Here is a 25,126-nt window from a genome sequence, read left to right as displayed (position 1 = left end):
TTGTTCTGGCGGATACAGATTAAAAACTTTAACTGTTTCAACAAAATTTGTTTAGTATTATCCTGTTAATAATTTCGAAACATTTAAAGAATTTGGAACATTTTATCTTAAAAATATTGTCCTGAAGATATAACATAAATAAGGAAATCATGTATAGCTTCCGTTAAAGTTTGAAAATCTTGAAACGAATAATAATTTAAGTTAAGACTAATTTAACAGTTTAATATAATTAAGACTACTACAGAATTCAAAAAATGAGTTTAAAGTTTATGATTAAAGGTTTTTATTACTAAAAAGGCTTTCAAAATATACACACATAAGCTGTTATAAAAAAACTTTTTAACTGGCATTTTTTTTTTTTTTTTTTTTTTTTTTTTTGCTCTTTACTCTAAATATTACATAAAGATTCTACTTATTTGGGGATGGTGTTTAAGAAAATAGTTTATGTAAATGCTTAAAAATTTTGCGATATTTCCACTTTATTATTTTGCTCTTATTATTATTTTTTAAACATACTTTCGATAGATTTTTTTGTTTTGTTTTTTGGACGATACGAAATATATCATTTTTATATCAGTCTTGGAGACTGATTTATCATTTCAGTGTTCTGAAAAGGATACTCTTATTGGTAACGGCTCTCTATTGGAAGGAAGTGAACAAGCACTAAGCTTAAATGATGGAAATTAAAAATGTATTTTTCATTTATCGCATTGTAGAGCTTCCACTTTGTCAATATATTCATTGAAATTCTCTAAGAGCTGATTTGAAAAGAAATAAGTAATTTTTATCTAATATCAAAATGACGGATAAGTTTTCCAAAAATTGTAAGCAATTACAAAAATTGTATGTTTTGTGTCTCGAAATGGCAGATTATATGATGAATTTTAACGTAATTATATATGTACATTGTTGAGAAGATTGTTTAAGAACTGGTTTATTATTTTTTAATGAAAGATATTTATTTTTCTCATTATATCATGACTTAGCAGAGGATTTCTCTTAAAAGTGAATTTGAAAGTGAAACTTGTTTTGAAGCTGATGGAATTTATAATTTATATTAGTTAATGTTTGATTTAAGAAACAGAAACATTAGTTTATGTTTCTTATATTCACGTTCCATATGTTTCAGTATTTTTCAAAAAATAATTGCAAAATTTCCTTTCGACAAGCTGAAAGGCGATCATCCAAATCACCTTATCATCCAAATTGCTTCCAAATTCCTTTCAATTCTTAGACAAAAATAATGAAAGAGTACATACTGAAAAAAAATATAGATAAGGACTTTGTGTCATCGCATAGTTTAGCATTTATTGTGAAATAAATAATATTATAGAATTAAAATACAAAAAAGTTTGTTTCTAAGTCTAAAATATATTATTTAAAAGCTTTGAAGTCTTTAAGCAAATACCAAAAGATTTTATCAGTAGGCAAAAACAATCGTCTTCATTTATTCATTTTTAATTAAATACAGAGAATAATGTTTTATGATACAAATTAAGAAATTATGGTTTGATTTTTTTAATTATATCCGAAAGGGAGAATCGTTTGCTTCTCTTAATTAATATTCGAACTAAGGTCTTATCTATTGTACTTTTGAATATTTTAATTATAACTATAAATTAGATTAAAAGGGAACTATCAGCAGTTTCTTTTAATATACTTCGGTATTTGTGCATTAACTGTATGCCATTGACGAATTTGAGGCTTAATCGAATGTAATTAGCGAACATGGTCAATAGACGAACATGATATTTTTGAGGATTAATCGCTGTCGTGGGGTTAATAAAATGATCCATATTTATGTTAGATATAACTATTGTCTCTTTTTAATACAATAGACTCTCAGTAATCCGGAAGACATCAAAACAAAGGATAGCCAAATTAGCACAGGCTTCAGAGCAACGAGGTTCCATTAAAAAAATACATTTAAATAACAAAATTTAACTGTATTGCACAAAATATGCAGAATTATATTGAAAATTATTTTTCATATAATAAATATTTTAAAATATAATTTAAAATGTGAGAATCATCTTAATGTAAACTTTGGCAAGATAACTGATTATCCAGTTATTAAATAGATTGATCATTATAATAATCATAATTTCCCGGCATTTTCTTTGGATAGCAAAATATTAATTAAATCTTTAATATGACATCTTTGGTGATGAATCGCTGTTGTGCGGTTCATACAAGCACCCATACTTGTGTCATAGCTATAATGGACTTAAGGTTAACACACAGTCGTCAAAGTGTAATTATTTTGGCGCGATTTCTTGTCAAATACAACAGACGTGATCCACCTTTCGTCAACTGATACAAATGTATAAGCTCCCGCGGTAATATAAAACATCGCAACGTAGTGTTAGTCTCCCTGCAAGGAATCAACCTAAAATTGCTCTACAATTTATTCTTTAGGACAATGAAGAAATCTAATCATGAACTTAAAATAGAATTGATTAAGAATTCTTTGTTCTCTTTTATCATGTTAACGTGTTTCATCGCTTCTACACGTGCTTTTGTTTTTAAACGTTGAATCTTTTTTGTCCCTAAAGCATTCAATTAAAACTGCTTAAAGCTGTTGATACATTGTTAGTTGTTAACTGAAAGCTATTGTTAATTTAAAGATGTTTTTAAACTGAGCTAAATAAAACTTTTGTTAATTTAAAGCTGCTGATAAAATTGACAACAAGGGAAAGGCAACAAAGTTATTTGAGATATTTTGGGGAAAATTGCTTTCACGTAGTGGCACCATTTGGGATTTTAAATGCAAAGCATATCAATTATTCTTAGTATTATTAAGAAATTAATGAATGAAGCAGTTTAATTCTCTTTTTTTGTTTATTTCGAAAACCTCTGTTAATTTAAAATATATTTTCTTTTTTGCTTTTTAAAGCTAAAAGAATTTTATAAGTTCTTAAAGAAAGAATTTGGACATTTCTTTCTTTAAATGATTGATTTTTAGTTTGTAAGAAATAAGATTCATAGTGATAAGATGGTATATTAAGCTTTACAATGCTGATAAAAATGGTTTTTAATGTTTGCCAAAACAAATTCCATGAAGCACGCATTATTAACATTCTGAAACTACTTTTCTGTTTTCCAAATTCACTTTAAAAGCGGATTATTCTTATTTATATTTTCGTAAGATTTCAGAAGGAAGAAAAAAATACAGATGTGGAGGTTGGATTAAATATCGTCGATACAAATGAAAAATCATGTATTTTATTCTTTCCTGTAAGGATTTCTTCTGATAAGATGTCAATATTTTGAATCTAAATTTTTTTTAAAAAATGGAAGTTTTAGCGTACCGAAAACGTATAATTTGTAATGATTAAGTGTATATTAGTTTTCATGCTTTCAACAATTTCTTTTGTATCAACAATATCATATCAAAAGTTGAATTTCTATGACACAAAACCTCATTTCTAAGAATTTAAAATGATGGATAGAAATAATTACTGCTCATAGAGTTAAAATAATTGTATTGTGTTACAAATTTATAAAATAACATCAATCGAAATTGTCTGTATTATTCTAAAGGTATTTTTTAAGTGAATTTGAGCATTTAATTACTATGTATATTTAATTTATTTTATGTATACTTTGGAATGATAATAAAAAGATTGAATTTTCAAAAATTCCTTTTTCTACCCATTTTTTTCAAGGTAGCTTATTTTTCGACCTTGTACTCTTCTAATGATAGAAAAAATTTACAAAATTTTTTTGAACTTTACTTCAGGTTTATTTTATTTAGTATTGCCGTTAAAATTTTATTAACATTTCGTGTATTTTTTTTTACGTTTACAAATATATTACATTCTACCACGTTTTTAAACTTATTTTCGTTTTGAAATATTTTTTAACAAAATAAATCTATTTGACTTTTGAATTTTAAAAGTTACGCATTTAGTGCAATTTTTTAAATTTATTTTGTTTTTAACTTTACATTTTATACTTTTTAATATCCTCCATTTGCCACCGTATTTATGTATTAAATTACAATGTTTTGTGAGAAGTAACTATATTTTCTTATCCTTTCTGACAACATTATGATTATATAAAAGTTAATGCTTGTCTGGGATAGGAAATCTTTTTCTTTTAATAAATAATTCAAACTTCCTAAATCCTGTGAGAAGAGATTAAATATCGAGCGAACGACCTTGTTCAACGTAGCTTTGAAACAAAACACCATTTCAACCTGCTCTGTTGTGCGTCATAAGCAGCTGTATTTTCTCGACTTTTCTTTTTGGTCATAATTAACTATTAATTCCTTCCTAAGTTTCCTCAAGCTTATGCATGAGAGAACGATCTCATTTTCAAAACAAAAATGTTCCCTAAGTATTGAATTTTGGCCCAAGTTAAAAAGAAAAAAAAAAAAAAAAAGAAGAAGAAGAAAAGAAAAGAAAGCGGCAAGTATATTTTTCTTTTTACAGTAATAGAGTCAATTCTGATTCATAGTCACAAGAAATCGTATCCGCGAGTATCATTTTAACATTTGTACCATTTAGTTCGAATTTGTCTATCATTAACATCATGCGCTTTGTTGCTCAGGTTTTTTTTTTTTTTTGAGTAAATAAAAAAATGAATATTTTATTATTCGGCATTGGGGTATTATAGTACGAAAGAGATTAAGAATAGTCTTTTGAAAATTATTTTTCAAGTGTCCTCTTACTAATTCTAAATAATTAAAATCGTGGATTGCAAAACTTCTCATTGATCAGATGAAGTGATGTATTAGTATGATATATCATCCTTTCATACCTAATTTAAATAATAATATACTAATATTAATATTTAATAGCTAATTTATAAAAAATTAAATGTTTTCCATTTTGTAAATTTACTAAAATCAACTGAATATATTATAATTTTTTTAAAAAAAATTAAGATCATTTGTATTAGATTCTTTAATAATGCTAAATAATTTTCATGTATATAGAAAACATTATTATATAAGCTACAAAATTTGACAACTGATAAAATATAATAAAATTTAATATAAATCACAATAAAAGCTTTCTAATATATAAATTTAATGCCTGAACCTGTCTAATATGCGAATTAAAAATATATTCTGAAAGACAATATGAAGCAAAAATTAAACTAGTATTATTTCAGTAAGTAAAATAACTGGTTTTGCCTTTTTCTTCCAATTGACAGTTATCAAAGGACAGTTGATCCAACGATTTGAAATGAAGCGAGGAAAAAAAATGAAAGTCAAAAGAAAATGAATAAACCTCTTTTGGGAATTAATCATAAAACATGTTCTTAAATATTCCTTTTGAAGTACAAAAAATTATCGATGATGAATCTTAAGATGTACAATAAAATGCTTGTTAAAGAATTTGACTCATATATCTATGTTCGAGAATTCTGCACCATCAGAATAAATAAATACATATTTTTCATAATAGATGCTTACAAAAATAAAATGAAACACATAAGAAAATATTTTTATGATACGTTATGAAATAAAAAAAGGTTTTAAAAAACATTAAACTAATCAATAACGTAAGAAAATGTCGCTGATATATTTTATCTAAACACTTGTGTTAGTTTTTATTTAATTTGATGCCCTATTCCCTTAATTGATTTAAAACTTTTTAACTGGATAATCAAGTAAGCAGAATCAATATATATATATATATATATAGCGCTTAGGTGGATGCAAAATCAGGTTGAATTTGTTAATCGCCTTTTGGCAACATTTCGACCTCGCTCGGGAAAATCAAAACGCGGTTTGATAAGATTTCAAGCGAATGCTATTCTTGCATCGGTTTGAAAAATTTTTAAACAAAAAAATTACAGTCTAAAAATGGACGAAATTTTTTACGATGAGTTTAAGTCGTGCCGTATCGATTTTAATACGAAATCTTCGAAAAAGAGAAGGCAGGTCGAATGAAAATGCTCAAGAATCGTTCATAAGAAGATCCACTCGTAATGAACGAGACAGAGTAAAACGTTTATGTGTACGGAGCGAAGTTTCCGAACTACAGGCGCATAGTTGTGGGACTATGTTCTCTTAGTCAGGCAAGTTACTTGGAAAAAGAAGTAAATTCAAGTGGCAAATACACGAAAATCAAACACAGTATCAATTTTTAATTCTGTTTCTATGGTATAGTTCCCACATGTATATAGTGGATGTATATAGTTATTTAAATGAAAGGTTATTTGTGTTTAGAAAGAACTTTGATGCAGGTGATATTTGTAAGTGCACTTTTTGCTTTACATTTTTTTTATTTCTTTCATTGTTCTATCATATTTTGGAATAAATTGAATATGAATATATATGTTGCTAGACTAAAGTGGTTTAGTAGATGGCGAGCTTCGATCACGAAGCCATCCATGAGGAATTGCATTAGTAGCTCCTGGGGGTTGGCTAGCATAAGCTAGCTGGGAGCGGAGCCCGCCCCCTAGTTAATTAATAATTAGCTGGAAGCAAAATGTTTATAAATAAATTTATCTTCAGTTTTTGAAAGCAAAGTAAAACAACTAACCTTTATATTTCACCTTTTTCATTTAAGTAATGAATTGTATTTTTAAATCCAAATCTTAAAAAGTTGAAATTCCAGGTTTTTAAACTATAGCCTAATCTGTTTAAAATTTATCTGTTATTCATTTTTGATGCATGAACACAATGATTCGGTTTCGTACTAAAACAACTCCCTTTAAATAACATAATTAACTCGAAAATGGAAAACTTGTAAAACTGCGTGAACGTTAAGAGGATGGAAATTCATTACTCTACTGTTTAAGAGATGATGGAAGATGGATAGTTGTGAAAACGGTTATTTGGAAATTCTTGGGTTTTTAATTGTTATTTTTCATTTCTTATGACAGCTGATATAGCAAATAATTGAAAGCTTTTTCATGTAATAACTGAGATAATAAGTTATCTATCTTTTTGAAGATAATGTTTCTCAAATACTTCTCAAGGTTGCACGATAATATTTTCCAGTAAAGTTGTCAATAAAAACGAACGTGGCTAGAACGCAAAAGATTTTAGATGGGTAAAACTAAGTTCAAACTCAACTAAAATAATTTTATGTGTCGTTGTTAGAAATTCTACTTAGTAAGATTTACAATATTTCCTTAGCTCATTCATTTCACTTTAGTTTTTAGTCAATAAACAATACGAATAATTATTAGTTTATTTTATTTCAGTTTATGTAATATGAATATTAAGTAATTTTGTTCATTCGTTTAGAATTTTCTCTATTTAATCATATAAATACTTGTATCTGAAATTTCTTTATACTCTGACACATTCAATAGAATAACGAATGGTTAACATGAATGGTTAATTTCCGATTTTTTTGCAGTAAACTTTCGGAATGGAGTAATCTTCATAATAACCGATTCAAACGACACAGACCAACACTAAAAATCCTTTTAAACAATTTTTATTTATATTAGAGAGACCCACTTTACTTTACTCATACATACAATTATTACTTAATAAACTATAGACTTTTAGTTTGTTAATTTACTTTCAAACAAAAAAAATAATTAAAAAAAAACCTTCTGTCTTTTTTTTTATGTTAAAGTATTTGCAATTGAAATTTTTAAGCAACTTTTTTGGAATAATAATTGTGGATAATCGATTATCGAAATATTATTTTCATTTTCATTTATTTATGGTTTTTCTAATATTTAAATCAGCATCAGACGATATTAATACTAGGAAATTTATTTTGTAGAAAAAATTTCTCTTTTAAAAATATTTTTTTAAACTTTCATTGAATTGCAGGCGATCCTTTTATCAAAAATTCTTTAGCTGTTTTGTTAGTACAATTTTTTTACGTAATCTTTACATGGTCATTTTTTTAAATTCAACTGGGAAAAACAAAACTATTTATCATGTTGATTTCTGTCTTGTAAGTGTACTATAAACGCAACAAAAGGAAGATTTTCATTTATCTATGACATTCTTAAATTTTGTAGAATTTTTTGCCGAAATTTATTTTTATTTGCCATGGTGTATATATATATATATATATATATATATAGAAATGAATAATTAATGAGCAATTCCAAAGACTATCAAAATCCTATAATTTTTTACTACACTTATGTAGTTTTATTTTTCTACTAAGCCATCTAGAAAGAATAATTGTTTTCATCTCTTTTCTGATTTTTTCTAAGCAAAATTTGCATGATAAGTGCATTTAATCTGGTAATAATATGCAAATGCCCTGTTATAATTCTGAAATGTAGCGTATTAAAAATTTTCTCTGATACATTTTATTCCTCATTACTCAGGGAACCAAATTGTGCATTGTGCTTCAAAATATACAAGAAAAAGAATGCTTTTCAATTTGCGGCATTTTATTTGTTTTAATCTGTACCGGTCTTTCGCAACAAGCAGGATACTCAGCATTCATCCGCTTAACTCATCGCTCATTCACATTCAATGGATCTTTGTATTCATTACTAGCCGCCTTTGGCGACCAGCCGGTTCGCCAATCTTAATGTTCGTTAAAATTTTAATAATTAAATATTTTATGCAATTTCTACTTTAATAGCTTCTTCATCAAAATATTTTAAAACTTCAAATTTTGATTATCATATAATTCATTCATAATATTATAAAGGCCTTCAGTCATAACGTAATATGTATCTCTCTCATTTTCTGTTAGCACCCGTAGAATTTATGCTTTAAATTAAAGTGGAAAGAATTTATCTTCAATTAATATAATAATATTTTTTACTGAAACAAAGCATTTTTTTATAATCTGATTACTGAAAATAGAGTCACTCAGCGTTTAAACTTTATGGGCACTAAAGAATATTTTTTTAAATTTATGTAATATCTCAAGAGTTGGTCAACAAAATTTTCTTAGATTCATTATGAGCAGATCGATTCATTAACAATGTTTAAATTTAAATGCATCAAACACTAAGAAAATAAAACGAATCGTTTAAAATAAACGGTTGAAAACAGGTTTTAAAAAAACTACTTAAAAAACGTTGTACTTAAAACTATAAGCATATACATGTTGTCATGGCAACAATCAGAACAGAATGCGCATGCGTGAATTTTCTTCGCCGGTTACGTAACGCAAATACGTGATTTTTTCTACGCCAGTTGGGGTAACGCTATGCGGATTAGAAATTTTTAATTTCCTTTATTCTGTTTTATTTTAATTCAAAAGTACTTCAGAATGAATCTGAAAGATTGATTCATTAACAATGTTTAATTTTAAATGCATCAAACATTAAGAAAATAAGCAGAACCGATTGAAATAATCCGCCGAAAAATTTTAACCCTAGCCTCATTACTGTTGGGAGAAAAAAACAACGGAAGCCTTTCTCGTTTGGCGCTGGGGATAATGGAAGATTTTTTTGGCGGAAAAGTTGGCGGTGGTGAAAATGGAAGATTCTTTTGGCGGGAAAGTTAGTTTTTAATTAATAATTAAAATTCTAATTAAAATTTCAAAAAAAGGGACCCCAGGTGCACATTCCCGACCTCTAAGGTATAAATGTACCAAATTTGATAGCTGTATGTCAAATGACCTGGCCTGTAGAGCGCCAACACACACACACACACACACACACACACATTGAGCTTTATTATAAGTATAGATATAGATATAGATATAGACTATACAAAACTGCGCCGCTAGGCAAGAATATGAATGGAAAAACGTAACAGAATTATGGTTGGAACAATAAGGAAGTGAATTGGATTTTTTTCCTTTGCTACATTTTCGCCTTAGTTGCATGCTATTTTTACGAGCTTTATGTGTTTTACTTTGATCTTGACCTTTCGGTTGGAATTCTTGACATATCGTATTCCTACCATGAATGGACCCTCTGCAGTTTTTATATATTTTGAATTTCAATAAACTGGTTCTACTAGTACGGAAACGATTCATCCGATGTATTTTATATGTATAAACGAGTTGTTCACATTTTTTTTTTCTTTTTTGAAAATTTAAAATATAAAAGGTTTTTTTAAATCCTTTTCACGATCTTCAGTTCATTTTATTATACGAACCTGGTTACTATTAATCATAATAAAAATTTCTTTATTTGATAAAAAGGAAACATTATTCAATATTTTTTTTATTAGATACAGAAAACTTCTCGTTTGGTTGCAGAAAATTTCATTCTTTTTTATTCAAAAATTATTAAAACAAAACTATATATATATACAGTCGCTCCAAGCCAAACTCGGACATCAAAGAAAATCTACTAATTAAGTAAAAAAAATTTTAATAAAAATGATTAGCAAAATAATTAAATACATTTTCAATAATATATTTATTGCAGTATTAAAAACAGATAACAAAACATATAAATTATCACATTGTAACCAGAAATTATGGTAAAAAAAAAAAAAAAAAAAATTAAGCCAAACTCGGACGGCTAAGAAGATTTTTTAAACTAGTTAATATTTCAAATGAATTAATATTTTGTATGTAATCCTTTGTTTTTTATAACCATTTTAAGGCGTTTAGACTGCACTAATTTTTCACAAAAATTAGGCTGAATATTGTCCCATTCTTGCAATAATACTCTTTTCAACTCAGTTTTACTTGAAACAGCGTGTTCCCGGACTTTTTTGTTAAGATGATTCCACAAATTCTCGATGGGATTTATGTCTGGCCTTTGGGGTGGTGTTTCCATGACGTGAGGACAATTATATAGGAGCCAGGAACGCACTCTATAAGCTTTATGCTTGGGATCATTATCCTGATAAAATCTCCAATTATTGCCAAGCGAAAGTTTTTGCACACATAGTGGCAAATTTGTTTTTAAAATGTCAAGGTATACATTCTGATCCATTCTCCCTTCAATGAAATGCAAAGTTCCTGGGCCAGCAGCTGAAAATGATCCCCAGACCATTACTGATCTGCCACCATGCTTCAAAGTTGGTTTCAAGTTTTTTCTAAGCAATTAATTATTCGATTTTCTCCAAACATATGGCTTGCCATCTGATCCAAATATATTGAATTTGCTCTCGTCAGTGAATAATACTTGTTTCCAGTAAGAAAAATCCTTGTTTTCATGCTCCTTTTGCGAATTCACATCTTTCTTTTTGATTTCGCTTACTTATGAAAGGCTTTTGTCTGGATTTTCTTCCATTGATATTTTTCTTATGGAGCACATTTCTAACTGTTGATGGACTAGCTTTTTTTCCCTAATTCATTTTCAGCAATAATATCTAGCTTTGGAGCGCTAAGGAAGGGATTTTTCTTTCACTTTTCTCACTAAATATCGCTCATCTGCTTCGGTGAAAATCTTATTATGGGCTTTTTTAGGCTTATTTTCCACCTGATTATTGGTTTTGTAGCGTTTTATGATGTCATGAACCGTGGAATGACTTCTTTTGACAATCTCCGATATTTCTCGCACAGACTTTCCATCTTCAGTATGCTTAATAATCAATTTCCTTAACTCTATGCTCGTTTGGCCCTTTGCCTTGACATTTTCAATAAATTAAGTTTTTTTCTGCAATAAATGAAAAAACGTCAAATCGAGAATTCCGCTGAACAACTACAATGTTTTTCATGAAGTTGTCCACAATTTTCACTCTGGGTTGCAATTATTTGGCGCTTTATTGTCTGATGTCCGAGTTTGGCTTGCGCTCTCTTTCTACCGCAATTTTATTTTTATCTCTAAATTTGTCATTATAATTTATGAATTAGCGTTATTTGGTTTGTTTTTAATAGAGCAATAAATTCACTATTAGAAAACCATCTTTACTTTCTTTGAATTCCTTTTAGTCAAAGTATTTTTGCAAAACAAGATTTTTTTCTTTTTATCTCTAATATCCGAGTTTGTCTTGGAGCGACTGTATATATATATATATATTTGTTTTTTGTGTTGGAAATTAACAATATTTTTAAGAAGGATGAAAATTGATTATTAGCATCATCTGCTGATGTAAAATAATATTAACCATAAAAAATGAAATTTAGATTATATAGTATTATATATTATGTATCTAATATATTATATGTTATTTACTTATATATATAATATTATTATATTAATATTAATATTAAAAATAAAAAGAGTGTCATTTATTTTTAAATCAATCAAAATTCATTGGTTATTGTCATTTTTCATACATGTAAAAGGAAGTGTGATAAACATAATGCAAATAAATAAGGAAAGTTTTATAACAAAAATGCGAATGAGACTTTAAATGAATTATTCCATACCACAGATATAATTTTCTCAATTTTTTATTCATTTTTGAAGTTGATTTTTTTAATAATAAATAAACATTTTGACAAAAGCCGAAACTTCAAAGCATTTTATTTATTACGTTATTTTTTTTTAATAAAAAGTCCTGCTCTTGGCATCCATGTTGTTCACTTCCTACTGTAATCGAAATGACATGAACGTTTTAATTAATTAATGTCTTTCATTTAATGCACAATTAATTTTTTTAACTTACCGTTCCTTTACATTTCTTGCCAATTTGCGTGGACAATGCATAAACCTTTCTTTAATCCAAACTACATTCATTCAGTTTTGATTGGATTCGATTTATTGAAATTTTCTGAGATTTTGCTTAATCGTTTAAAACCATTATTTGAATCTGAAAATTTTAATTATTGATTCTGAAAATCACTATGGTATGACGACTCAGTGGAATTTTCTCGTTAAATCTTCATCAATCTTTACATTGCACCCTATATCATATTCACTGGAACCGCAAAGTTGTGAAATAAAATTTTATGAGCCCTATTAGTAATATGTAGCATCAAAGAAAAAGTTAGATTCTTAATTGTTTTTTTGAAATAATTTTGTAATGAACCCAGTATTAAATAATAAATACTATAATATCTGAGTTTGTTGCTTACGCCGAGCAAATGTCATTGGTATAAACATATACGTTCCCTTCTCGTCTTTCGGAGAATTCCGAATCACATAGAGATCACTTTATTCTGGTTTGTCTTAATCTATCGTTATAAATGGGCCCTTTTTGCTCTCCTGAATGATGTTAATGACGATTTAATTATATAAAAACAGTGGAAGTGGTGTGTCCAAAACTATCTCGCCTACTCTCTAACAAAAGTGTTATCCTTGAGAACGCCTTGTATAGCACTGGTGTACAATAGTTACGAAATATTAACCTTTGGAGTAAATGAAGCATTTTTCTGAATCTATCCTTTCATCTTTGGCGAGTTATTGAAGGATTCATCTCTGGCATGCTGTTAATAGTACCCGTAAATCGAATTTATGTTTTAGATGCATTTTTCCCTACCGATTGAAACAAAAATGAATACAGAATTACAATTGTACTTACAAAAATCACATATTAAATTTGATATATTGAAGCAATTGCGTTTTAAGTTATCTCATTTACATGTTTCTGAATACACATATTGACAGACGTTCAACCACCTGTTGCATTTGGCTCGAAATGTGAGGGATGTCACAATATAGATGTTAAATCTGGGTACCGAATTTTATACATCTAGCTTTCATTTTGTAGTTATCGTGTTAACTTATATTGGAACAGCCGGACAGGCAAACTTTCTCTGGATAGATTTTGCTCAACATTTGATAGAAATTTACAAATTCAGTGTAAATATTGTATACCAAAGTTCATTCATTTAGCTCAAAGCATTTTCGAGTTACTTTTGTCACAGACATAATGCCAATAAAATGTTTTTCAAACACAGGGAGGTGCCAAAGGTCGGGAATTTTAATTTTTTTCATGATTAGTATACGAAAAATGAAAAAAAGTCCTCTATCTGCACCAATGGACGTTCATTCCTGTTTATCACTTTCACTTTCCTCCTTTGAACAACCGAGCGCACTCTTTTCACCTCGACTCTCTCCGTCCGATTGCGCAGTGAGTGTGCAAGCCCATTCTGTGTATCTGGAGCGTGGAGAGAGGGACAGTTTTCACTCCACTTTGCGGATGTTCATCCTGCTTGTAATAGATACATTTCCTATTTAACTCCCCCCCCCCCTTCTGCTCACAAAACTAGCTTACTGTGGAATAAGGCGACAGGGAGGTCAGATAAACAATTACCAATTGCGACGCGAAAAGGCCTCCTGCACTCCTTCTCCCACAAGAATATTTCAACGTGCTCGGTTATTTTGACTTTGACTGGACACATCTTCCATGACCATTGAACGGAATCTAGAAATCCATATCGCTTACATAATTTTTTGATTCATTCAAATATAATACAACCTTGCTGATTCTGCTTACTATACAGATGAATGACACGTTTTGAATTGAATTCGGGGACCATTTAGGATTTTAAGATACTTCATTTTCAATGATGGGCAGATGACGAGGAGGATATCAGTTCCGGCATGGTACTTTTAAAAAGGATTAACGCACAATGAAATAACATTCTTCAATAATTTCACAATATTTAAATCCACTTTATTCTTTCGAGGTTCATTTAATTCATGCCAGCAGTCATGTCATTAGATCGACGTCACTTTATTACTTATTTCATATTTAAGTAAGCAATATAAGAGTGGAATTATAAATAATTCGTAAATGAACTCATTCTATCTCGACCTTTAATGCATTTACAAATATGAGCCGATATCTCTCCACCCCCCCCACCCCCTGTTTTGCATTATAGTAAAAAGAACTGAATATGTATCTTCAGTCGCTTCTAGTGTGCCAATAAGGTACAAAACTGATAACCTATCTAAAATTTGACCCTACGAGCTACAGAACTGTCAATGCACATTCAGGCAGCTCGTTGTGTTTTCGGCTTATGTTCATACTAGTCACCTTGAACGACCCATTTGTTTTTACTGACTCTTTATTGAATTTTTAATCAAATGATTAATATAGAATACATTTTTTTAAAATTTTCATCTTGTTATTCAGTACGATTAAATGACATGAATTCAATTCAATTCATTTATCGCAGATTAAAAAGTGCATTACTAAATAAAAACGGATGTGAAAATCCTATGATGGAATTAAAAGCAGGCGATTGAATGGTTGGATGAATTTGCATTCCATTACAGCATTTCAAGCCATTATTCAGACTGTGTAACAAATTATGAATCGTTTTATTTATAGAAATAAATATACACAGACAAAAAACAAAACATAGTCGAGCTATTGAGTCCATCCAGAATATGATATATGCCTAAATGTCTAATTATAAAGCCATGCTACATTTCATCTATTTATCTCATTGTTCTTCCATTTCATTAATCATGTTGATATGCTCTTGGACGGATGATAGTGCCAGATTTCATCAAAAGGTAATAAAATCGTATAATTTATTCTATTTTGTTTTTAATGTCCATTTATAATGTTTTAAAATATCCGTAACAAGATCAAAATATTCGTTCTGGTGTAGAAAAAAGAACTATGCGTGACTTTGAAGCTCTTAAGAATCACAAATATTTTCTATGAAATTTTTATCGATCTTTTTTACTTTCTCGTAAAGAAAGTTTTGAAAAGTATAAAGAAATTATTGAAAAGTAAAGAAAGTATTGAGAAGTATTATTATAAGTATGAAGAAAATATTGTAATCGTTAAAAAAATTCTAACGCGAGATTCTGACGACTCTCCAAGTTTCAGAATTCCCTGAGTTCGAAAAACATATTTTACATATTTTTAGCAGTATGTCTATCTGTTACCTAGCTTTGAGCTAAACGGATGACATTTGGTATATACACCAAATTTGTAAAATACTATCAAATGTTGAGTAAAATCGATTCGGAGGAAATTTGCCTTTTCAGTTTTTAACACGATAATATAAAAATGTAAGTTAACACGATCATTGTAAAGTGAAGAGAGAAAGATGGATAAAATTCGGTACACAGATTTAACATCTATAGTTAAATCTGTGTACCGAATTTGATAGTGTGAGACACCTATCAAATTCTGAGCCAAATCCAAAGTCTATCCGTTTTTACTTTCAGAAGTGTGTAAAAGTAATAACTCAAAAGCACAATGAATTAAATTTTCATTGTGCATTTGGTATGTCATTTTTGGTATGTGATTTTAAGATTGCACTTGTAGCTAGCTCTGTGTCAAATTTTGGTTTCCATCTTTTGGGGAAAGAAACGTGTCTAAAACACGTTTAACAACCGACTAAAACAAATTCACTCTTATAAGAGTGTGGCGAGAAAGTTTTAGAGAAACCACACTGTTGGTTGATTTTATTGATTTAAACTTTCTTTTAATGACTGATGAAACATTTAGTATATAGTAAATAAAAATCTTTTTATATTTTAGAAAGATTGCGATATTTTATTCTTGTTTTCGTGAGATATTGCAATTCGTGATGAAATAGTCTGCCAATTCATTCAGCATTAAAATATTTTGAGAATTCAGAGTTTGTTTTAAAATCCGTGACTTTTTAAAATGTATGAGACAGATGCCAATCTGAATTCGAAGAAATTTCTGAAAGACAACAACATGAATAGTTAATCTCCGTGAAAAAAAAAAAAACTTTTCTTAACTGAGACCTTATCAATCAATCACGATTTAGATAAGAAATCATATTTCAATTCCACTTATCTTCATCGCTATTTCAAAAATACGACTAATATATTATGAAAATCAAGGAAAAAAATATTAGCATGTTCTTTCTTAGGATAAGAAAGGAAATTTTCTTTCTGATAAATAACAGTAATCAGATTCTGTTGTTGGAAATAGGCTAAAACACGGTGAATAATTTATTAAAATTAACAATTAAATACTAATTTAAAATATGCATTGTAGAGTTTCAAAATAGGCGTTGAAAATCATGAAATGAATAAAAGAAAAAATGAATTGTATATTGCAATATCTGAAAAGTAAAAAATAATAAATACTAATATTAAAATGTAAGAAAAAGTTATAAAAGGAACACTTAGCTAAAAAATATAATAAATACAGCATAATTTTAATAAATTATATCCCTTAAATTTTAGTTCTTGATTGGTTATTGATTTCTTGATTTAGTTATTGATTTCTTGATTTAGTTATTGATTTCTGTAAAAACCTGATTGATTCTGTAATCAAAGATTTATTCCCTTTTTTCATACTAAGCTTTTACTCAACTTTCTTAATTAATTCAGGCGAACATTTTGTATGTTATTTAGAAAAAAACATTTATTAAATGAGAAATAAATATTTTAGAATATCTTGTGTGTCAGATATAATATTTTTGCATACAAAATGTCATCGAATAATTCCTTGAAATTTTAGTATTACAAGGTATCCTCGATTTAGAGCCATATTTCCTTCAAACAGGTCACAAGTTCAATTTACGTTTTTCAAAACTATTTTAATTCCAAACGAATTATTAAAACTTAAGCAAAACACAATAAATCACAGAACTCATTCTATGTGCGTATAATCATTACACATAACATAAAAATACTTTATGCATATCCTCTTATATGAACTGCAAGCTAAAGTTGAAATTACGAATTATTCTTATTTTACTCCATAAAATAATTTTAAACTTTACTTAATGGAGTGATTTATTGCGGATCATCGTGAGTCATGTAGGTCGTAAGTCGAGAAGATGATATCTAAGTATCGTTTTTCAGTTACTTCTCGTGACATCACAGCCAATAACAAGTGATGACACAGACCATGTGACATCTAAAGGCACGTTGTATTATGTTTTTCTGCAAATACAATGTCCTTTTGCAGTATGGATTCCAAAATGAATTTGATATATTGATTTGACGTGTGTAACATTTCATAGGCTCAACGATTACATGGCATTATTATTTATTGAAACATTTGAATATTAATTGCATGCAACTTAAGTAATTTATTTATACTTCTCATGAAGCTATGTGATTTTTTTACATATTGGGGAAAATATATGCCATTTCTCCAAAGAGAATAATCATTTTTTTCCACTATGTAATTAACTTTATAAAAACTAAAACTTAAAGGGTAATGTCAGAGAATTCGGTCTTTGTTGTAGCATCGAAATTTCAATCTTCTGCTAATACTAAGAAAATAGCTAGAATTGCATTTATTGAATGTTCTTATTAAATATATTTTTAACAACATCTTAACCAGTTAACTTGGAATTTATTTCTAGAAGTCTAAGGTGCGTAATCAAAAACAAGCGATGACGTGTATACACGACTTCACATGAGTATATAATAAGTTGGGCAAAAAATTCCAGTAAAGAGAATAATATTTCATTTTTATTAGATAAAAAAAAATTAACAATTCATTGTTGAGAAAAGGTATTGTTATAGAGAAAAAAAATTGCCTCAGAAGCTAATGTAAACTTTGATAGTGTAGATGGTATGAAATCTGGCAAATGCTTTCCAAAAAAGATGTGCAGGTTTTGCAACTGTGCTCAGTCGGCAAATATTGAAAAAGTTTAAAAAAATCGAAGAAAAGTGTTTTTGAGGCTTATAAATACCACGTTGTTCTTAAGAATCAAATATTACTAAGGGCCTTCATAGTTGGTGCATTTTATTTATGTTGCTGCAATTATTAGCGGGAAATCCCCGATATGCTAATAAATTATATGGAAATGCTGATTAAAAAGTACGGGGAATATTCGATGTCATGAGGAAAATGATCAACTCATTTTGTGTGTATTATATATGCCGTATACATTATATGGGAAATAATTTCTATCCCAAAGAATTTAACCTAATTATATTTTAATTTTTAACAAGTTTACTGATATTATAAAGAAAACTATTAACTAAAGGACATTTGTATTATATCTTACTGAAATGTTGACTTTCTACATCGAACAGTCATTTTTTATTATACACAACGTGTAACGTCGTTTACACCCAAATGATGATTTGGATTGACATGTATACACGTCGAACGCTGTCAATGGGTTAATAGAATTTAAGATAGACCATATTTATCTTACAGTATTTGCTATACAAATTTCTTTTTCCTCCTAACTAAACCTATAGTAGCAAAGATCTTCATTATAAGCTGTCCTTTTATTCATTTCTCTGTTGTTAATTCAAATAACGGATAACAAAACTGTAATTTGCATTTGAGATATATATTTACAAAGTCGCTTAATCGAGAAATTCGCCTATCATTTTCTTGTCATTGTCTGATGCGGGTCTCCTCAACCAGCGGATACCGGAGATGGCACAGAACAGCGAAAGGAAACGAAGGAAAGGGGAAAAAAACAAGGGGTTGTGAAACATGATGTGCCTTGGGCAGGTGTGCCTCGTGCAGCCTTGACTGCCTCGGTTTGCCAGGTAGATAGGAACAAAGGGGGTTTCATTGAAACCTCTGGGGAATGTTTGGTACACGTCCAACGTTTCAGTTTGGTCGGATGACATTCATTTCATGGGCATCTTTGTTCTGTATCTCGCCAGAACTTCTATAGATACGATCTGCCGATGATGTACCTGAATAAATGTTCGAGTTCGATGTCGATCATACTGCCGCTATCTTCACCCTTTTTTGGAAAATTACATTTGTAGAAACTGTTAGATTAAGCTATCTTACCATCCCTGATTGGAGCTTCTTTTTTTTTTTCTTTTTTTTTTTAATAACATAGAGTTAATAAAGACATTGATTTTTAATATGGTTTTTATAATCAAATTAATTATTATTTCGAGATAGTAATGTACCAGTCCCTAAAACTTAAAAGAAAGTTGGTGTGAGTTCTCGCAACTTCTGGATTCGATAAAACAAAAAAGTTTTTGTTTTATCGAATGTTTACACAGTCAAACGTCGCCAAGGACCGGTAATATTTTTGAAGCAATTTTTTAAAAAACTGGCAATATTTTAAAAAGTTTTATCTAAATTCATGAAGTAATTTAACATGTGTAAACATACACATAAACAAAGAACCACCCATTTAATCTTTTTCTTTTTCTGTGATCATTTTAAAAACAGACAATAAAACAGTAATATTCTAAAATCTAAGCCGTAGCGATGAAATACGAAGCCAACAACAACATCCATACTTGTTTATATTCATCAATCATTACACAGAGAGTGCAGTATCGACCAATAACCTTCGGCCTTAGCATCGCATACATGTTATGTGAGCGGTCATTAAATTGTTAATCAATCAAGTGATTTAAAAAAAATCGATTTCTGTCTAATACGGTAAAAGAATTACTTTTTAAAACTCAACCTCAATTTCTAAAAAATATATTTATAATATATCATGATTTAAAGGAAAAAAAACCCGACTCTTTAAGGTTTGAAACTATAACTATACAGTGCCATAGTTATTTAGTGGTTGTAATGACAAATATTAAAATTAGAGTGTTAAAGAGTTATCTAATATTGAAGTTATTTTAAAATATAAATTTTTTATTTAAAAAATCTTTGTTGTTTTATTGGTCTAATTTTATTTGAAAATAAATATTAATATATTGGCTTCTTTATATGTTTTGTTGTGAAATTCGAATACCATAAAAAGTTCTGAGTTTAGAATAAAGTCAGATCCAACTCTTGGAATTAGAGTTTAACTACGCATTAAGTTACTGCCTAAAAGCCTTCTCACTTTTCGTTCAGCAAACTATATTTTTTCACTGAATTAATGGCCTGGATCGTGTATGTGGCATGAATCTGAAACAAGGCCCCGATTCGTCTCCAAGCACTCATACGTACGAATGTACCCTATACTTAAGAGTACTTTTCTGTTCTGTCGGTGGATTCTCAGAGATGTTTTTCTCGAGCAGCACGCGATCGAAGGGAGGCGGGCCCTGCCTTGGATCGATGTGGCGTCCCCGAGACTACTCATTCTCTACTGAAGAAAGGCGGTGGCATCGCATGAAAGAAAGAAAAAAATGGCCTTTTCTTTTGTAAAGAAAAAACAACGAAAAAAGTCATAAAAAAACTAGGGAAAAAAGCAAAACAGAATGGAAGTTTTTTGCAGATGCTATGCGTTCAATATGTCAATACTTGCATGACTGAGCAGTCGTTTCGATTTTTATCAGAAAAATGCGTTATAATCTCTAAGAAAGTGTGTCGGACCCATTTGATGCAGCATTATATTATATCGCCAATAAATTGTTAATTTATCATGCTGCTTTTCAAGTCTTTTATTTATTTATTTTAATTAAAATGTGAACAAATTGGAGTCATAAAAAAACCATTTCACCGCCATGTTAGATTGTATGTTTGCTCTATCAGATTCTGTTTCACCACATCTTCAATCATTATAAATATTAGATTATTAAAAATGGGCTGTTTTATAGTTCAAACACTTTTTTATCTGAAAATCGTCCACTAAATTTAGGTTTAAACGTGAAAGTGGTTCCCATTTCATGCACTGAGAAGTGTCTAAAAATATGCAGTTATTTAGAAGTCAGTCATAAAATTTGAAGATGCATCAAACATTTGAAATTCTTTCCCCATACTTTACAATTTTATTTTATTTATTAAAACTAGAAATTAATATTCGTTGACTCGGTCAGTTAAACTTCGAAATACCTTGAACCATATAAATATTTTGTTTTGTATGTCTTCATGCATATTTGGTTTTCTTTATTTCAGTCATTGAACTTTCGGTAAACAGATACTATTCACTTTTTTGGGAAATTTGCATTTCAAGGAAAATTACAAGATTGGTAGATACAATACGCATTATCTTCTTAAGAGCGAAGTATAAATTAACAATGTTAATGAATTTCTATTTTCTGCGGCTTATCTTCCGTGTTTGTGCGTTCTTATTTTATCTAAACATACGATTCATAAATTAACATAGTTAATGTTATACATGTGTCCAGTATATTTCAAAGTTGATTTTCGCGCTACAGAATTCATTCATTTATCTTGTGATTTGCAAATTAAATTGTTCACATTGCACACACGTAATCGCCAAATCTTGTTTTAACTGTTACTCTTCACCAACAAAATGTACTAATAGTTTTTTTTTTTTTTTTTTTTTTTTTTGTTAAAGAAACAGAATTTAGTAAGACTGATTTGATGTATACAAGATTTTCAATGAGGAATAAGCCACGATTCAGTTTAAACTGTCAAGGCAGTTATTTCCACTGGACTACAAAAAAAAAGTGCTATTTTAGCAACAACTAATAAAAAAAACACTATGAAACTGAACTCTTATGTTCCAAAATATTTCATTTTGTCTTCAGCTATATGTGAACCGGTCCTTTTCAGAGAGTTTACAGAAAATTCAGTCCAAATGCGAAAAGGTAATTTAATAATCAAAAAATTCGGCTTCGAGAGTTTGATGAATGTGCAAATTTCAGACCACCCTCATTCCGAAAAAAAAGAAAAAAAAGAAAGGGAAAAAACATTTACGCCCCTCCCCCTTCTCTGTCTCTCTGTGAACACGATGACTGTGAAACGCAATAAGCTAAAAAGCTGAAAACCGGTATTTGTTCTTAACGCTGCACGTGGTAGTTCTTATCAAATTTTGGGCAAAATCCATAAAAAAAAATTCGCTTTGTTGATTTGAATGTGAATAAGGTAACTCAAGAATGCAAGTAGATGGATGAATTGGTTTAGTTTAACCACCTTAACGTTCTGTTTTAAAGCAACACTGGAACTATTTTGGGGCGGTACACTGTCATTTTGAACTGCAAACAGATGACGAGGACGACGCCACTACACTTCCATTTTTCTACAGCACTCCAGCCTCAGAGTATTTGGCTGCAACAGATTTAGCTTGCACCGGACCCGCTTACAAGCGGTTCTTCGGTGGTATCGGGACCCGAACCTAGAACTCTTCGGACCCGTAGCAGAGACCTTACCACTAATATTTTTACTATCAGAACTGAAGATGTGTATCAAAACGTGGATCCAATCGACCGAAGAGAGGAGGTTGACGTGACTAAATTCACAACACTGCGTTGTGATGCTCTAAGCCGCATTGCGTTAGTATAAGGGAAAATCAAGAAGAGAATACTCCCGCTGGTTTCCTATTAATTTGTTAGTTTCTACTACGCCAGCTATAATGGTTTAAATTATTGAATTTTATCTACCAAAGAATCGCTTTAATTATTTCTCCACGTCCGTCATTTAATAAAAAAAAAAAATCCGCATCAGAATGCCTCTTATTCATTTCTATTTAATCTGTATTCGTTTTTATTGTCCATAAATATTTTGCTGCTTATTCTTAATATTTTATTAATTAATATGTAATTCAAATTTATTTTATTTCATTCGAAGTCAGAGCTACGTTCTCTTTATTTTTGAATTGTTTTTTGTTCATTACATACATCCGTTCCTTGAGTTCTGTTGATCTGCTATATTTTGTGTTACAATATATCAAATCAAAATTGCAGAAAAATGTTATCTCTTTCTGAAAAAATTTCAGCATATGATGTGATGATGTGAATTTTAATGTTGTTTTAAATTTTACTGTATAATCGTTCTATTCGAAACTAACTTATTTAAGAAATGTTGTAACATGATTATTATATGATTATTATCATTTAATACATTTAAAACGGTTAACTATTTAAGAAAATGTTTACTAGCATTTCTAGATTAAGATTTATCATTTTTTCCTATCGTATTCATCTTTAGAACTCATTTTTCTTGATTCGAATTTTTGTTGATTCTAAAGTGTATTTTTTATTTAATATAAAAAACAAACAAACATCTTGTTTAAAGGCTATTTGTTACCTTATTGTCCTCTGAAATCGATGTCCAAAATTCTACAAAATGGAGAAATGTGTACCGTTGCTAGAACTCGGTATTTGATTTTCGATCCTCTGCGGCTAAATGTCGCCGTTGTACAGCGGCCCGGATACGGGGAGATCGATTTCCCACGTGCCAGGAATTAAGGGAGTTTCGGAAAGTGCAGGGGTTAGCTTGTTCGAATCAATGCGGCGGAACTGAAAATGTTAGCGATGGAAAGGTGACTTTTCAAAAACATTTTAATGTTATGTTTAAGAAATGGGTTCATTTTCACTAAGAACTATACGATTGTTGAATTGTTATCCGTAAATTTCAGAAGTTTTTTTTTTTTTTTTTTGATAAAGTGCGAGATGATTTAATTTTAATCATCTGATTCTTAAAATAGAGTAGTTGACATTTCTCTGAAATTTATTTTTCGCTTTTTTACTTTTTTTCCGCTGATAAATCGAAACGTTTTCAAAACCGAACTGTATTGAATTTGAATCTGTTATTGTTGTATTTGAATAATTACTGTTTGATTATTTATCTCAGATCTCGAATGTTTGCGCATTGTTAGATTTTTCTTACTCAAATGATTTTTTATTCTCATTAATAATCAGGCTATTCAACACTTTTCTGAATCATAAAGTAAACTGTGGAGATCTGAATAAACCGTGGAGATCTCTCTCTCTCTCTCTCTCTATATATATATATATATATATCTTGTTCAAATTTTCAATCGTTGATAAAATACTTTTTATTCATCCACTCAAGTTCAATTACATTTTTTAAAACTTGTAGTGGATGACACTTGATGTTAATACAGTTTTTTTTTCAAATATTAATTAATTAATTAAATTTGTCCACTAATTTCTATTGGGTCGATAAAGTCGCCAAATCCGTCGCCATGTCGCCAAATGGTCGCCAAGTTTGTCACCAATTTTGTAATTTAATAAAAAGTAACTAAAATAAAAATAAAAATTTTGTTGACCTAAGTAGGAATTGACTTGAAAAATTTTATTTTATATATTACTTGTTGCTTCATAAAATGTTTAGATTATCATTAAAAAGTGGAAGATTTTTACACGCTTTTATATAACTTGACTCCTTTCGTGCTTGTAAAAATGAAATTTTGTAATCCATTTTTCACTAGTATTCTGATGCTTAAAAATTTTGGAATTTGGCGTACTTGTAAATTCTCGATGACAATATACAGCTTTAGAATTTAATCATCGGTTAATCGTTCAAATGGTACCACCTGATAATGAATTTGATAAAAAAAAAGTGGAATTCAAGGCTCCATAGCATTTATAATAACAAATTTATAAATTAAGAACTAAAAAGAAAAAAAAGTTACAAAAAAATAAATATTTGCATTTTAGAACGCGATTAAAAACTAATTTTTTAAAGTTTTTATTTTTATATCATATTTATCTTTTTTTTTAATTTTGTTATTAGTTCTTAATTGTTCCTGATGATCCTACGATAAGATTTTTTTTTCATTTTATTCTATACCACATTATGTTATGTATTGCTCTTCAATGTTAAGCTCAGTTACAAAATGATGAAAGTAAGAAATAATCGAACATTATTTCAGCCATTTATAAGATGTTC

General features: G+C 29.1%; 1 protein-coding gene across 1 annotated transcript in view; it reads left to right on the top strand.

Annotated features, from left to right (window-relative positions):
• The window catches only part of LOC129980827 (uncharacterized), a 102,127-nt gene that overhangs the window by 54,237 nt on the left and 22,764 nt on the right, over positions 1 to 25,126 (top strand). The window lies entirely within an intron of this gene.

The sequence above is a fragment of the Argiope bruennichi genome, chromosome 8, assembly GCF_947563725.1.
Source record: "Argiope bruennichi chromosome 8, qqArgBrue1.1, whole genome shotgun sequence".
In the NCBI taxonomy this organism is placed as follows: Eukaryota; Metazoa; Arthropoda; class Arachnida; order Araneae; family Araneidae; genus Argiope; species Argiope bruennichi.
The sequence above is the reverse complement of the archived record's forward strand: the minus strand, read 5'-3'. Positions and strand labels throughout refer to the sequence as shown.